Genomic DNA, 7,265 nt, shown 5'->3' with positions numbered 1-7,265 from the left:
AAAGTGCCTACTTGCTACTCAACAACTTACCTAAGGAAAAGGAGCCCATCCAAAACATCCCTGTGCACTGCAGGGTGCACAATACATTTCAAACTATGGGGCTGAATCAAGTACAAGACCTGTGCATAAACTAGATTTCAGAACGTCAATGCACTTGAAAATGAACTTGGCTTCAAGCCTCAGGTTCAGGTTGCTAAAGTCTCTCTTTAACATGAAAATAACAGCAATAATTCAGCCCATTTCCTCTGCCTGCCACAAAACCCACATGTAGCCCACGTCCATATGGTTAAACCACCCCAGCCATGGGCAAAAAGAGCCCTTCAGTCATGTGAAGAGCAAGAAATCAACTTAACTTAGAAAGATAAAGAAAAGCAGAAAGCTTATGAAGAGCTGGATGCCTATGAACTATTGAACCAAACTATCACAGTGCTCACACAAAACAGCTGCTGGATGGTTTCTGCCCACCTCAAGTGAGGATTATTTATCCCAGAACAAGTCTTTATGACCTAGATCTTACCTTTACCACCCAAAATTATTCCTAGCAACAGGAAAACCAGCCCAAAGCTGTTGTTATTACAACAAACTAATCTGACTGCTTTGCATGAGCATCCCAGCAGTGATCAGGAAGGTCACAGGAAGTGCTGCTCCTGCCTATAGAAGCAACACAACATACCCAATTCTGTCCTGGAAGATCCATTGGAATGTTCTGACATTCTTCCCTTCAGTGAACTGCTTTGGGGCTGGAATTATTGTGGAATCAAGGATGTGCTCCTCAGGTCTTCAGAAAGGAGGGGAGACACCAGAGGAAGGGAAAAGACTCGGTGTCTCTTCTCAAGTCAATCCTCCAAAAGGAACAAATCATCGTGGTTCCAGCTCCCTTCCTTTTGATTCCACAGGTTTAAATCCCTCTCACATTACACAAGAGACAGAGAGTTGCCTGTAGTGGGTATTTAAAGTTGTGTCCAAATGGTGTCATCTATTCCTGAGAAACCAAGGGGGAGAAGTTTCCAAATTGCCTGGGAACAGAAGGTGTCTATTCAGCCCAAAGAGAATGGGAAAGTTGCCGTTGGGTTCCAGATCTGTGGTTCAACAAAAGAAGTCCTACATGAAACCAAATCAGACTCAGAGCGGACACTGAAAACCAACTAGAGCCATACAACAAGATCTGAAGCACAGATAACAAGTGATGGCAAGCCAGTGTCAAGCACTGAAATCTTAGTCAGGCAACACAGGATTTTGGATAGAAAAGTCATTTCTCCTTTGATTCTCCACACAGACCTGTGGTGCTTAAAGCAAAGCAACAAACAAGTCAGCAACAAAGGACCATTCTGCACAAAGCTGAGCTCTGATATATTCACGTGACAGATTAGTGACCTGCCTTCTAATACAAACAGCACCAGCTCAGAGGGACAGAGTAAATGGGTCCAAGAATTAAACCTGAATGTTCCAAATCCTAATAAACCCTCATTAATGGGGGTGGTTTTTCTTTTCCACAGCAAGAAATGAAGCTTTCTAGGTTTAAGAGCTTTCTTGGCTCTCTGTGCGAGAATAATCTGGACAACAGTAGTAAAATCACAGAGTATCAGGCTGGAAGGGACCTCAGCAATCATTTGGTCCAACCTTTCTAGGCAAGTGTGACCTAGACTAGATATCCCAGCACATTGTCCAGCTGAGTTTTAAGTGCCAATGCTGGGCAATCTACCAAATCCCTGTGGAAATTCCAATGGCTGATTGTTTTCATTGTGAAAATCTTCCTCCTATGTCTAGTCAGAATCTCCCCAGGAGTATAACTTGTACCTGTTACCTCTTTGTTTTTCACATGTGACTCCTTGTAAAAAGAGGCTCTATCTTCTCTGTAGCCACCTTTTAAATACTGGAACATGGTGATAAGGTCGCCCTTAAGCTAGTAAGAGTTTTTCTTAAAGGCCTGTTTTCAGTGGAAAAAGAGAGTGAAATAAGAATCGGTCAGGTTTTCATCAGCCTGAACGAGGCAGAGGCTTCAAAGCTTCAGTCTTTGGCTCTAGTGAAATCAATGTTACACAGGAATGAGCAGAACCTTGCAGTATTCTGACAGTGTTGTCTGAGATTTTGCAGCACTGCCAATAGTTTTTCAGCCCTTATGAATGTAACATGAGACAGTTCTCTGGGCTGGAGATGGCCAGGACAGCCAAAAGTACTAAAGACAAAGTGTGGAAAAGGAAAAATACATACTGAAAGCAACTCTGTGACTTTCAGGACATTTTTTAGACTGTTTTGTCCTCATGCATTTCACAGATCAGGTGGAAAAAGACACTGAATGAACTCATCCACCACTCCAGTCTCTTTGTTTTCTCTCTCTCATTCTTTGGGAATTCTGCAGGAAAAAGTAATAATGCCAGAAGGTGGTCCTGCTCCCATCTGAGTATTGAGTAGGACTATCCAGAAACTGTGTCTTGCCCAAAATTACTCTCTGTATTATTAAAGCTTCTGGCTCAAAATTGGCTGCACCTCAGTAGCACATGAGAGAACCATGGTTAAGCATAAACGCGTGGTTGTTATCTCCATAGCCTTTATAATGCCCTCAACTGTGAAAAACCCTGTATAAAGGTAAGAAGACAGCACTATAAGCAGGAGAACTCAGGGCACTGTAATGAAATTAAGATCTTCCATGGCTGTGTTACAAAAATACTAAGGAAAGTCCAACTCTGAAAGTAAAGTTGCATATAAATGGAATCATGACCTAATGTTTTATCGCCTCTGTGCTGTCATTAAATGTGCTGCCAGAGGCAACTGCTGCTGTATTTAGCAGGATACAGGCTTTGATTACCATGTCTCCTAATGAATTGCTTTGTTTTCATTTTATGCCTGGAGGTGCTAAGCATGAAAAGATTTTCCTCACAGCATGAAGAAGAGCATTCCAACATTCCCAACCTGGTTAGTGAAGGCAGCATGGTTTCCACTGCTAGTAACCATACCCTGCCCATGGCAGGGGGTTGGAACTCGATGATCTCAAGGTCCTTTCCAACCTTAACTATTCTATGATTCTCTGATTAACATCCCAGCTCTGCAAAGCTATTACTGCTGTTTCACTTGGAAAGCAGCATCTTCAATGTCTCTGTTGATGGCACTTGTCGTGGTTTAAGCCCAGGCCATAAATCAGAACCACGAAGTCCACTTCCCCCCCCCACCTTTCTTCCCTCTGCTCCTGGAGGGACGGGGAGGAGAATCAAAAGAATGCAGCTCCCACGGGTTGAGATAAGAACAGTTTAATAACTAAGGTATAACACAAATCACTACTGCTGCCACTAATAGTAATAATGATAAAGGAAATAACAAGCAAGAGAATACAACTGCTCACCAACCGGTACCTCACCCCCACCCTGCCATGATCCAGCCCTTCCGGGAACTCTCAGTTCTACATCCTGGGCATGACGTGCTGTGGTATGGAATACCTCTTTGGTTAGTTTTGGGTCAGGTGTCCTGTCCCTGCTTCCTCCCGGCTTCTCCTCCTCCCTGGCAGAGCATGAGACTCACAAAGTCCTTGGTCAGTCTAAACATCGGTGTTATCAGCTCCGTTCCCAGGCCGAAAGTCAAAAACACAGTGCTGCAACAGCTACTAAGAAAAAATGACTGCTGCTGCTGAACCCAGGACAGCACTAGATGATCTTCAAGGTCCCTTCCAACGCAAACCATTCAATGATTCTATAATGATTCATTTAAATGAGGCCATAGACAAGGGTATAAGCATTCAATTATATTAAATCACCACTTCTTAGGACACAGCTGATCGGAGCTAGCCCAGCTAGAGCCGGAGCCGACACGCTTCAGCAACCACGAGGTTCAGCAGAGATTAGGAAAAGCAGAGGGGATAGCGCAGAGACATCGCGATTCCCGACATCTCCCGATCCCCGAAGCCCCAGCAGCCCTTGCGAGAGAGCGGCTGACGTGGCGGGGGGCGTTCCCGCGGTAACGGCGACCGCACCCCTGCCCCTTGCCTTGAAAGAGCCTTTGGGAGGGCAGCGGTTGCCCACCGGGCGCAGGGAGGAACAAGCAGGTTGTGTTGTGAACCCTGTTGCTGGTGTCCCAGACTGCTGACCAATATGGTCGCCTCCAGAAGGAGAGCTTGCAGTAAGGAGACTGTAGCAACTCAGACAGAGACCCTGCCCCAAACCGTGGCTGTTCAGGTCTCTGGCTGCCGGGAGTGCCAGAGCCTGCTGCTGCCGAGGGAGGGAGGCCAACATTCCACCTGCGTGAGGTGTGAGCAGGTAGAAGATCTGCTTAGATTGGTGGCAGAACTTAAGGAGGAGGTCGAGACGCTGAGGACCATCAGGGACTGTGAAAGGGAGATCGACTGGTGGAGTAACTCCCTAGCATGTCAGCAGGAACGGTTCCAGGGAGATACCCCGCAAAAGGGGATGGACCCCCTGTCCTCTCTGACAGAGGGGGATGACCCGAGACAGCCCCTGCTCTGTAGCTGTCGCCCAGAGGTAAGGGACCAAAAGGACGATGAGGGTTGGAAGCGAGTTCCAGTTCGGAACCGTGGGCAACCTTCCTCCCTTCCTGCCCTGCTTCCCCAGGTGCCCCTCAGTAATAGGTTTGAGGCCCTGGATCTTGATGGAGAGGTAGGTGAGGATGTGGTGCAAGGCCAGACTACAAGGTCACATAGGAAAAGGCGGTTGACTTCGCACCTCAAGACTGCCTCTGACAAGAAAGAAAGAAAGGTAATTGTCGTAGGCGATTCCCTTCTGAGAGGAACAGAGGGCCCGATATGCAGAGTTGACCCCCATCATAGGGAAGCGTGTAGTCTGCCTGGAGCCCGGATCAGGGATATCACCAGGGTGCTCCCCAGCCTGGTGCACCCGACAGACTACTACCCGCTGCTGGTCTTCCAGACAGGTGGGGGGGAAGCTGCTTCCCGCAGTCTGAGGGGGATGAAGAAAGACTACAGGGCCTTGGGGCGGATGGTGAAAGAGTCTGGGGCTCAAGTGATCTTCTCCTCACTTCTTCCATCTTCCGGTGATGATGTGGGATTGTATGGGAAAATTCAGTCCGTAAACAATTGGCTACGAGACTGGTGCTTTAGGCAGGGCTTTGGGTTCTTTGATAACGGCTGGTTTTATAAGGCTCCAGTCCGGATGATGGCACGTGGGAAAGGTTTAACTCACAGAGGCAAAAGGATGCTGGGGCATGAATTAGCAGGGCTCATTTGGAGAGCTTTAAACTAGATTCGAAGGGGGATGGGGTTGTAACTGGGCTTGCCCCAGTGGGGCAGCACTCTAGGATTGATGAAGACTGGGAGGCCTCCTATAATCCTAGGGTGAAATCGGTGAGCTCAGCTCCCTCCTTGAAATGCCTGTACACCAATGCGCACAGCATGGGAAATAAGCAGGAGGAGTTGGAGACCTGTGTTAAGTCAGGAGATTATGATCTGGTGGCAATTACAGAGACGTGGTGGGACAGCTCGCATGACTGGAATATAGGCATGGAGGGCTATGTCCTTTTCAGGAAAGACAGGCCAGCCAGGCGGGGTGGTGGGGTTGCTCTTTATGTGCGAGAGCAGCTGCAATGTACTGAGTTCTCTCCAGGAACAGGGGACGAGCGAGTTGAGAGTCTGTGGGTGAGAATTAAGGGGCAGGCTGGCAGGGGCGATACTGTTGTGGGTGTCTGTTACAGGCCACCAGATCAGGGTGAGGAAGTTGACGAGGTCTTCTACAGGCAGCTGAGAGCGGCCTCACAGTCACAGGCCGTGGTCGTCGTGGGGGATTTTAACTTCCCTGGTGTTTGCTGGAAGGACTACACAGCAACCCAGCCACAGTCCGGGAGGTTCCTCCCGTGTATGGATGATAACTTCCTCATGCAAATGGTGGATCAGCCAACCAGGAGAGGAGCGCTGCTGGATCTCATCCTCACTAACAAGGAGGGTCTGGTCGAAGCAGTAAAGGTTGAGGGCTGCCTTGGTTGCAGCGACCACGAGATGGTGGAATTCAGGATCTTGTGTGGTAGGACCAGTACAATAGCAAGTAGAATTGCAACCCTGGACTTTAGCAGGGCAACCTTTGGCCTTTTCAAGCAATTGCTAGGGGAAATCCCATGGGCAAGGCTGCTTGAAGGTAAAGGGGCCCAAAATAGTTGGTTGACATTCAAGAACTGCTTATTCCGAGCTCAAGAGCAGAGCATCCCGACACGTAGGAAGTCAAGGAAGAGGGCCAGGAGACCTGCATGGCTGAATAAGGAACTGCTGGGTATGCTCAAGTGGAAGAGCAGAGTTTACAGGTCATGGAAGGAGGGGCTGGCCACTTGGGAGGAATATAAGGCTGCTGCTAGAGGATGTAGGAAGGCAGCTAGGATGGCTAAGGCCTCCTTAGAATTAAATCTGGCCAGAGGGGTCAAGGACAACAGAAAGAGCTTTTTCAAATACAAAGCTGATAAAACTAACACCAGAGGCAAGGTAGGCCCACTGGTGAATGGGATGGGTGCTCTGGTGACAGAAGATACCGAGATGGCAGAGTTATTGAATGCCTTCTTTGTCTCTGTCTACTCTGCCGGAGGCAGTCCTGAAGAGCACTGTACTCCTGAGACCTCAGATGAAGTCAGGTCACTGGAGCAGTTTGCCTTAGTTGATGAGGAATGGGTTAGGGACCAGTTGAGCAATCTGGACATCCATAAATCCATGGGTCCAGATGAGATGCACCCGCGGGTGCTGAGGGAACTGGCGGAAGTCATTGCTAGACCACTCTCCATCATCTTTACCAAGTCTTGGGAAACGGGAGAGGTGCCTGAGGACTGGAGGAAAGCAAATGTCACTCCAGTCTTCAAAAAGGGCAAGAAGGAGGACCCGGGTAACTATAGACCGGTCAGCCTCACTTCCATCCCTGGGAAAGTGATGGAACACCTTATCCTTGATGCCATCTTAAGGCATGTCAAGGATGAGAGGGTTATGAGGGGCAGTCAACATGGCTTTACCAAGGGGAAGTCATGCTTGACCAACCTCATAGCCTTTTATGAGGAAATAACATTGTGGATGGATGATGGCAGAGCGGTGGACGTGGTCTACCTTGACTTCAGCAAAGCATTTGACACAGTCTCCCACAGCATCCTCATAGCTAAATTGAGGAAGTGTGGTCTGGATATTCAGGTAGTGAGGTGGACTGCAAACTGGCTGAAGGACAGAAGCCAGAGAGTTGTAGTCTATGGGCAGAGTCCAGTTGGAGGCCTGTATCTGGTGGAGTGCCTCAAGGGTCAGTACTGGGACCAGTATTATTTAATATATTCATCAACGATTTAGA

This window comes from Psittacula echo, assembly GCF_963264785.1.
Source record: "Psittacula echo genome assembly, chromosome: 1".
NCBI classification, from domain to species: domain Eukaryota; kingdom Metazoa; phylum Chordata; class Aves; order Psittaciformes; family Psittacidae; genus Psittacula; species Psittacula echo.
Note: the sequence above shows the minus strand (reverse complement) of the source record.